This window comes from Lutra lutra, chromosome 5 (genome assembly GCF_902655055.1).
Source record: "Lutra lutra chromosome 5, mLutLut1.2, whole genome shotgun sequence".
In the NCBI taxonomy this organism is placed as follows: Eukaryota; Metazoa; Chordata; class Mammalia; order Carnivora; family Mustelidae; genus Lutra; species Lutra lutra.
In genome coordinates, this window is record NC_062282.1 from 50680705 (window position 1) to 50690914 (window position 10210).

The window sequence follows — 10210 nt, forward strand, 5'->3', positions numbered from 1 at the left end:
AATAAAATAATGGTAGCCTATTCATTACAGATAGCTTATTGGTGATCAAAGCTTGCTTTGTCATGCTGTAAATGTTTATATTGTAACAGTCTAGACATTTCATTAATATATCTTGAAGAATGGGAGATATTAATTTATCCACTTATGAGTCACCATGGATATAAAAAACAAATAAATGAAATTGCCCTCATAATGTGAAATGCTGCAACATAATGACAATATGATGTTCTTGTTTAAGACTTCAAGTTGAATGTTGATTAGTTAGCAATATATTATACTAAAATTTTCATTTCAGAAATAGTTCATTAGTCTAGAATTGGTGGGTAGGGACATTTATAATTATTTCTCCCATGATTGAAAAGGTATTATCTCCTATGCATGAACTTTGGATATAAACAAGAAGCACAGGTTTTGCTATTAACACTTGGTATAGGAAACTGTCTGCAGAGTCAACTATGGGGCTGTGTTTAAGTTTTTATACTTCAACTACAGGAAAACTTCTCCTCTTAATATTTTCCCTATAAGATGATGGCAAAGTTAAATGAATCTAGATCATCTGTGACCCTGTAACCTTTATTGACTTTATAAGTCTCATTCCATTTACTAAATAAAAAAAAATAAAATCAACTTTCTATGATAAATATGTATGATTTTCATAATTGGGAAAAATAAACTTTACTATTAGCATAAGTAGAATCAAATCATGACTTTTTTCCTACAGCTGGTAATTTTTAGGTCCCATATTAAATTAAGCCTACCAATTTCAGGTTTAAAATTAAGTTCTAGAGATCAACCGTACAACTTTATGCCTATAGGTAACAATACTGTAAAGTACACTTGAAATTTTTTTAAGAGGAGAGATCTCATGTTAAGTATTCTTAATTCAACAAAAAAAATTAAATCTATGTCACATACACATTTTGTTTTCAATGAATAATTTTAAAATCTCTTTTTTCTTAATTATAAAAGTAATATAGAGACTTGCAGGTCACAGACAAGATGGAGTTGTTGCTCTTCTCCCCATTCCTTCTATTAGATACAACTAAAAACTCTGGATGGTATTAGGAAACAAAAACATGAGGACTCTGAAAGATAGAGACAAAGCAGACTGGCAAGTTACCTCAAAAGACGTGGCAATGAGTTCCCTGGGTTTTCCTTTTGCTTCATATTCCTCAGACTGGGTGCTACAGATGCAGGCAACCTAGAAATGTCAGCAGGCTCAGACAAAAAATGCTCCCAAAAGCCTGCTCTCTCTAGACAAAGGACCGGGAAAGGCACAGCCTAGCAAGGAAAAACAAAAACAAAAACAAAAAACATTTGGTTAATAACCACTCGTGCAGAAAAAAATTAACAGGGGAGGTCTGAGTCATAGAAAATCTTGCTTGAAGGTTGGCCTTTAGACAGTCTAGAAGCATCACTGATTAAACTGTTCCCTACATTGATACTAAACTTTCTCCAAATGATATGGATGTCTCACTATGCCTAGACTATTCACGCAAGTGATAATGGTTTATGCTGTACACCTGCTTTCCTTCTGGGGGTCTGGAATTGGTGCTAGGCAGTGGGTATATATATGAAACTGCAAAAAAAAAAAAAAAAAAAAACCCTTTGGTACTGAGTCTCTAATAATTTCCTGGAAGACTCGGGGTGCCTGGGTGGCTCAGGTGGTTAAGCATCTGCTTTCGGCTCAGGGTATCACTGGGATGGAGCTCTGTATCAGGCTCCCTGGGGAGCCTGCTTCTCCCTTTCCCTGTGCCTGCCCATTCTGCCTGCTTGTGGTCTCTGTAAAATAAACAAATGAAATCTTAAAAAATAAAAACTTCCCCCCCAAAAATTAAAAATAAAAACCTCCCTGGAATACAATACTTAATACTTGTTGCCACAATTCACTGATGGAAAAATTAAGTGCATCCTGGGAATTCTATTGGGAGAGAACTCTTCGAATTTTGTGCCTGGTTTTTGCTAGAGTTCACTCTATAAATCTTTGCCCTTTGTTGATTGTGCTTTGTAACCTTTTGCTGAAAATATCATCAGTGAATTCAACCGTATATTGAGTCCAGTGAGTACACAAGAGCGTTCATGGAGACCCCCAACACAGTGCCATACTCCAACCAAGTATCACAGAAAAAGTCATGGTCCCACCCCCACCTCTGTCAGCAATAGCTCATGGGGGAACATAGACTTTCACTCATGTCATACTATAATGAGTTATCCCAACCCCTCTATGAGGATAGTGTCAGAGAAAGCTGTGGGAAGCCAGAACTTTTACCATCTTCCAGTGGTAATGAGGTCCTCCCCCACACTACCCATAAGGTCAGTGGAGGCCATGTAGGGAGTAATGATGAGGCATCCTTCAATCTCCCAACTAGGCGGGTGGCATCAGTGGAAGCCTGGTGGAGAACCTGAACTCCCACTCCTACACAACAGTAATGAGGTGCCCTTTCCTACTCACATGGGGGTAACAAAGAAGGCCTAACAGGGATATGAGCATGCACCCCAAACAGAAAGTTATAAAGTGGCATCTCTCTAACTTCACTCTGTGGTATCAGAAAAGGCCTATTTAAACAGAAGATTTAAATAAGATCCAGAGTATCATAACATAATATCCAAAATATTCAGTCTACAGCAGAAAGGTACTTGTCATACTAACGACCAGGAAAATCTCAATTTGAATGAGAAAGACAATCAACAGATGTCAGCAGAGATAAGAGAGATGTTGGAATTATATGAAAAGGATTTTAAAACAGCCAGCATATGGGGTGCCTGGGTGGCTCAGTGGGTTAAAGCCTCTGCCTTCAGCTCAGGTCATGATCCCTGGGTCCTGGGATCAAGCCCCGAATGGGGCTCTCTGCTCAGCAGGGAGCCTGCTTCCTCCTCTCTCTGTCTCTGCCTGCCTCTCTGCCTACTTGTGATCTCTGTCTGTCAAATAAATAAATAAAATCTTAAAAAAAAAAAAACAGCCAGCATAAAAATGTTTCAATAAATAATTAGGAACATGTTTGAAACAAACAAAAAAGTTTCAGCAAAGAAATGGAAGATATAAAGAAGAGGCAAATGGAAATTTTAGAACTGAAAAAATACAATATCCTAAAATGAAATTTTTTAAAAAATTAGTGGATGGGCTCAACAGGAGAATGGCAGATTATAGAAGAATCAGTGAACCTGAACACAGAGAATAGAAATGACCCAATCTGAACAATAAAGAAAATGTATTTTTAAAAAATTAACAGTTCTGGGCCCCTGTGGGCTACTCTAAAAGATCTAATATTTGTTCCAGTAGAGTCCTAGAAGGAGAGGAGAAAGAGGGTGGGCCTGAAAAAGTATTTAAATAATTTCAGAAAAACTCCCCAAATTTAGAAAAAGACATAAGCCAAGATTAGAGAAGCTAAGTGAACTTCAAACAATAAATCTAAATACATCTCCACCAAGACACATCTTAGTCAAACTTCTGAAAACTAAAGACAAAAATAATAATAGCAATAATAACCCTGAAGCAGTAAGAAAGAAACAACAGCTTACAAAGACTAGGAAAGAACAGTTCACATGAGATTTCTCTTCTGAAACTATGGAGGCCAGAAGAGAGTGGCACATTTTTCAAGTGCCAAAAGAAATATCAACCCAGATTCTGTATCCAGTGAAATTATCCTTTAATGGGACGCCTGGGTAGCTCAGTTGGTTAAGCCGCTGCCTTCGGCTCAGGTCATGATCCCAGCGTCCTGGGATAGAGTCCCACATCGGGCTCCTTGCTCAGCGGGAGCCTGCTTCTCCATCTGCCTCTGCCTGCCGCTCTATCTGCCTGTGCTCACTCTGACAAATAAATAAATAAAATCTTTAAAAAAAAATTATCCTTTAATAATAAAGGGGAAGTCAAGACATTCTCAAATGAAGAAAGTCTCAAGGCATTTTGTCACCAGCAGACCTATCCTAATAGAATGGCTAAAAGAAGTTCTCTAAACAAAAAGAGAATGATCGAAGGAACTTGAGACATTAGGCAGAAAGAACAATGGAAGGAGTGAAAATATGGGTAAATACAATAGACTTTTCTTCTCGAATTTTCTAAATTATAATCAATGATTAAAGCCAACATTATAATATTGTTTGATACGGCTTTCAATGTATGTAGAAGAAATGTTTAAGACAATTATAAACTGTGGAGAGTAAAGAAACATAAGTGGAGTTAAGGTTTTTTGTTTTTTTTTTTAAGATTTTATATATTTATTTCAAAGAGAAAAGCAGAGAAGGAGTGAGGGAGCATAGCAGGGGGAGTGACAGAGTTAGAGGGAGTAGCAGGCTCCTCACTGAGCAGGAAGCCCAATGCAGGCCCCATCCCAGGACCAACCCCAGGACAGATCCCAGGAGTCTGGGATCATGACCTGAGTCAAAGGCAGATGCTTAACCAACTGAGCCATCCAGGCGCCCTGGAGTTAAGGTTTTTATACTTGACTCAAACTAGTAAAACACCATCACCAGTAAACTGTGGTAAGTCACGTATATGTAATGGAATACCTAGAGCAACCACTGAAAGAGTTATACAAAGAGATATACTCAAAAACACTACAGACAAATCAAAGTGGAATTGCAAAATCATGTGGAAATAACCAACAGAAAGACATGAGAAAGAAAACAGAAAAGCCAAAAACAGAAGGAACAAATAGAAAACAATGAACTGGCAGACTTAAACAATGAACTGGAAGCCTTAACATATCAATTATATTACATACAAATGGTCTATATTGTTTGTAAAAGTCAAAAACTGAAAAAAAAAATCCAAAGAGGTGAATAATTAGACAAATTGTGGTAAATCCATACCAGGAAATGCTACTCAGCCACAAAAGGGAATGGACTTTTGCTACAGACAATAGTTTGAATAGATCTCAGGTGTCTTATACTGAGTGGAAAAAAAAAATCTCAAAAGGCATATATGTAGGATTCCATTTACATAATATTCTGGAAATGACAGAAACGTAAAGATGGGAAACAGATTAATGACCAAGGGTTAGAAATGGTAAGAGGAATGGGGGTGGGGTGGGTATAAATGGGTAGCACAAGAGTATCTTTGTAGTGATGGAAGAGTTCTGTATGTTGATTGTAGTGGCTTTGTGAATCTATGTCTGATAACATATGATATAGAATTATATGCATATACTAATATACCAATGTCCAAGTTTTGACGCTAAGTCTATGAGAGACATAATAATTAGAAAAAAAACGGTGAAGGGTGCACATGATCTCTCTCTTTGCAACCTCCTATAAATCTATAATTATTTTTAAAAAGTATATACAAATATATATACATCTAAATTATAAAAAAGATTTGCAAGGATAGGCATAAAAATTATGTGTTAAGGATATATCTGTATTATTTGAATTTTTTAAAAAAATGCCTTAATGAGTTTTCTTATATTAAAAAGAAAAAGAATGCAAAATTATTGTAAAAAATCCAAATATAGAAAAACATAAACAAGATGAAAAAATACTTGCTCTGATGCCATCAAGAGATAATTTCAATTCACTCACTAATGAATACTGAATGTATCCTATGGTGCCATGAACTGTTAATATTTTGGTGTATATTTCAGAACTTTCCTGTGCAGCAGGAGCCATATACATATTATAATCATTCATGGATATGCATTATTATATGCATCATATATAACAAGTTCTCATTACTTGACATTCTATTCATGAATATTCATCCATTGCTTTAACCCACATCATGCTAGACTCTGGGAATATAATGGTGAATTAATCAGACATGGTCTGGTTCTTCACAAAGCTTACAGTACAGTGAGAGACTGCCACTAAAAATAATCTTCTGAAATAAATATGGAATTACAGATTGTGTTAAGTTTAGACAAATGTAAACAATGTTTTGAAATGTCCAACTGTGAAAGGAAAGATATCTTGATGGCAAGATACCATCACATGCTTATCATTGATGGAAATGAACCAGTAGAGAGAAAGTTTAAAAATACAGGTGCCAGAAAGGATACTAGATTTAAAGAAGGCTGACAAGTAAGGAGCCAGAGCACAAGTATAAGGGCTGGCTTTAGGTAGAAGGAAATTGCCATATAAAAACAGAAGCAAAATGAGCAAAGACAGGTGCAGGATGTAATTTAGTTCATAGATTCAGGGTCTGAAGTTAAGGCAATTCCTCTTTGAGATCTTCTATTTTCTTTCTCTCTCTCTCTCTCTCTTTTTTTTTTTTTTTTTTGAGCGGGGAGGGTAAGAGGGAGAAGGAGAGAACCTCAAGCAGACTCCCTGCTGAGTGCAGAGTTTGACATGGGGCTCAATCCCATGACCCTGAGATCATGACCCAAACCGAAATCGAGTCAGACATTTAACTGACTGAGCCACCCAGGTGCCCAGAGACCTTCTATTTTCTTATCAAAAATATAAGACAAGGTCATCTGCCAAGAACAAGGATGTAAACTGGAAGATCTGAGGTTTAAAGAGAGTTGTGGTTTTAAGTTGTCATTTGGGAAAGCAAGCTAAATAGAGAAAGATAGTAAACTTGCCAGGCTGAATTAAGAGCCTGTAGAGTGTGCCCTACCGGGCAGATTCTAATCATTTTCAGCACACTGACTGCAGTCAGAGAAAAGGCAAGGGAACAGGTATCAGGAGAAACAAAGTGCTATAGTAACTAAATAAGAAAGGAAGGAAGGAAGGAAGAAAAAGAGAAAAGAGAGAGAGAGAGAAGAAAGGGAAGGAGGAAGAAAGGATAGTTTTTCAATAGGGAGGAGAGTGAAAATAGCCTGAGAAAAGGGTAAGAAAGTAAATGGGTTAGGGGAACGTGGGCATAAAAGTGGTGGTGGATTTCTGGCTTGGGTGCAGGAAAAGTCCTTTAGCCTTCTAATCCAAACATGATCAAAGTGATGTCAGCAGTTTATCATCTGGTTTTATGAAAGCAGTTCCATATTTCCTCTAGTCTCTTAGACCTAATAACTTACTGAAACCTAGGGAAGAATTCCTAGGCATCTTTAGTTGCTGCAAAGAATTACGAGTGAGGCACAAGTATATTACTCTCCACACATTAGAAGGAAAGATCTAGTGAGCAACAGGAGGCAGAAATTTAATTATTCTCTTCCTAATGACACTTGTGAGTTGCTCTGAGCACCTTTTTTTTTAAAGTTCATTTTGTATTTATTACTAGTTACCAGGAGTCCAGCTCCTTTTTTTTTTTAAAGATTTTATTTATTTATTTGACAGACAGAGATCACAAGTAGGCAGAGAGGCAGGCAGAGAGAGAGAGAGAGAGAGAGAGAGAGAGGAGGAAGCAGGCTCCCTGCAGAGCAGAGAGCCCGATGTGGGGCTCGATCCCATGACCCTGGGATCATGACCTGAGCCAAAGGCAGAGACTTTAACCCACGGAGCCACCCAGGCGCCCCTCCTTTTTTTTTTTTTTTTTAAGATTTTATTTATTTATTTGTCAGAGAGAGCGAGGGAGAGTGAGCGAGCACAGGCAGACAGAATGGCAGGCAGAGGCAGAGGGAGAAGCAGGTTCCCTGATGAGCAAGGAGCCCAATGCGGGACTCGATCCCAGGACGCTGGGATCATGACCTGAGCCGAAGGCAGCTGCTTAACCAACTGAGCCACCCAGGCGTCCCTCCTCCTTTTTTTTTTAATTCAACTAGCCAACATATAGTACAGCACTAATTTCAGATGTAGAGTTCAATAATTCATTAGTTGCATGTAACACCCAGTGCTCATCACATCACATGCCCTCCTTAATGCCCATCACCCAATTACCCAACCCCCCTACCCACCTCCACTCCAGCAGCCCTCAGTTTGTTTCCTATAGTTAAGTCTCTGTGGTTTGTCTCCCTCTCTGATGACTTCCCATTTTCCCCTCCTTTCCCCTATGATCCTCTGTGCTGTTTCTTATATTCCACATACGAGTGAAACCATGTAATTGTCTTTCTCTGATTGACTTATTTTCCTCAGCATAATACCCTCCAATTCCATCCACATCAATGTAAATTTTAAGTATTTATCCTTTCTGATGGCTGAATAATATTTCATTTTGTGTGTGTGTGTGTGTGTAACACATCTTCTTTATCCATTCATCTGTCGATGGACATCTGGGTCTTTGCATAGTTTGGCTATTGTGGACATTGCTGCTATAAACATTGGGGTGCACATGCCCCTTTGGATCATTACATTTGTATCTTTAGGGTAAATACCTAGTAGTAGAATGGGTGATAGGGTAGCTGTATTTTTAACTTCTTGAGGAACCTCCATACTGTTTTCCACAGTGGCTGTACCAGCTTGCATTCCCACCAACAGTGTAGGAGGGCTCCCCTTTCTCCCCATCTGCACCAATATGTTTTCTTTCTTCATAATTTTCCAGCTCCTTTAGTTCTTAAGATAATTTTTTATTTCATGAATGTTTAGATAAGTAGAAATGGACTTGGAAAAACAGAGATAGGGACAAATCATCTGTTAAATGGATGATTTGTCCAAAATAGGCTGCTACCATTAGATATCATTGTTCAAGACTTGCAATCATTAAATTATCTACACTTGAGTAACATCAAACTTATCAGATTCTTTGCACAATGGCTATTTTATCATTAAAAAGAATTTTTTATGCATCCTTTTGCTTAGATTTAAAATTTAAATGGTCTTAGTTGACATTTATGATTAACAAAAACAAGGTTCTCTACTAACATTAAAAAATATAATGTGGCCAAGCAGCTGGTTAGCACATGAACAAGGAACAGACTGGGTTGAAAGAAAACTACAATTCATTCTGGAGTTCAGTCCCTCGTTTTTTTGATAATCTCTTTGACTGGATTGTTAATGTGTGATTTTTCTACAAATTCTTTTAACTTGGGGTTTTTCCTTTTTTTTTTTTTTTTTTTTGAGAGAGTGAGTGTGTGTGTGTGTGTGTGTGTGTGTGTGTGTGTCTGTATGTGTGGGTTACTTAGGAGCCAGGGTGGAGGGGGAGAGGAAGGATAGAATCTTAAGCATGCTCCAAGACCAGCATAGAGCCAAGAGGGTTGGGTGGGTGGGGGGCTCTATCTCACCACCTTGAGATCATGACCTAAACTGAAATCAAGATTGGGATGCTTAATCAACTGAACCACTCAGGCATTGGCCACCCCCCCCCCCCTTTTTAAGGAGAAGGTGCTTTTCACTGAAGATGTTTCAATTTAAAAAATGAGCAGCTTCTCATGCACTACTCATGCAATAAAAGTTACCAAAAGACAGAGGTAAGGAGAACATAAAATAGTGTTTGTCTTAACTAAAAAACTGTTAAGACACAAAACTTGGCTCTTTGCTTCCCTTCCATCACAGCCAAAAGGGAAACATGAATCAGTTACATCACTGTCAGGAGAAGGAAAAATATACGTAACTCAAAGACCGGTGCATATCTGAAGCCAATACTGTGTTCGCATTTTCCCTTCCTTTTCAAAATCTAACTCTTGTCTGGTGCCATATTGAGCAATCTAGCTGCAATGATTTTTTTCTTCTTCTGCCTAAAGGCAAAGTGATACACGTTGAAAGCTTGCTGTACGAATCAGATAGGGACCGCTCTGAATTTCCACAAAAGTCTACAATTCTTTCGTCAGGATTTGTAATTGGTTTCCTCAAATTCAGAGGTGGGGCGAGGATGGACAAGTGGAGATAAAATTCGATACAATACTTTAGTGATCTCGAAGGCAGCTGCCGTACTGAGATTTGCGTCTTTGGTTTTCTGAGTGACTTAGGGGGAGCCCCTTCCCTTTCCCGCAGGTCCTCAGTTTACCCTTGCTTTGGGTAAAATGGGTAGAAGTCTAAGCTCCTAAAATTACTAATGTTGGAGGCCCCTGGTGCCGGCGCGCGGGGGCGGGGGAGCGGGTGGCGGTGGTGTGTGTGGGTGTGTGGGTGTGTGTGTGTGTGAAGTCTTCAGTCTTAAAAGTCACCTTTCAGCCCTCATCCGGAACAGGACAAAGCCACACGAGTCCTACGAAGGTCTCAGCACACCTGAGAAGCCAGGGTAACGCCACCGACACTCCTCTGACTTCAGCGAAACAATACCAGAGACGTCATACACCTGAAGCACCCGCCCAGCTCGGCGCCCCTTACCGGGCGCATGCGCAAAACAGGGGCGGTCCGGCAGCCGGCCGGGGCCCTAGCTATCTGCACAGTAGTTAAAGTCTCGGATAAGGCCCGGCTCCCTCGCCCGGTGAGGAGATCCCGGGCAGCGGCTATCTAGGATTACCCA

The 10210-nt window shown here is 39.1% G+C and overlaps 1 long non-coding RNA gene across 3 annotated transcripts in view; it reads right to left on the reverse strand.

The window, feature by feature from the left end:
- LOC125100913 (uncharacterized) overlaps positions 1–10028 on the reverse strand; it is a 34402-nt gene extending 24374 nt beyond the window's left edge. For all 3 annotated transcript variants that reach the window (XR_007127695.1, XR_007127693.1, XR_007127694.1), the window contains exons 1-2: positions 9909–10028; positions 1121–1281 (exon numbers count right to left, since the gene is read on the reverse strand). This is a non-coding gene — a long non-coding RNA (uncharacterized LOC125100913). The remainder of the gene's footprint in view (positions 1–1120; positions 1282–9908) is intronic.
- Positions 10029–10210: the final 182 nt, after the last annotated feature.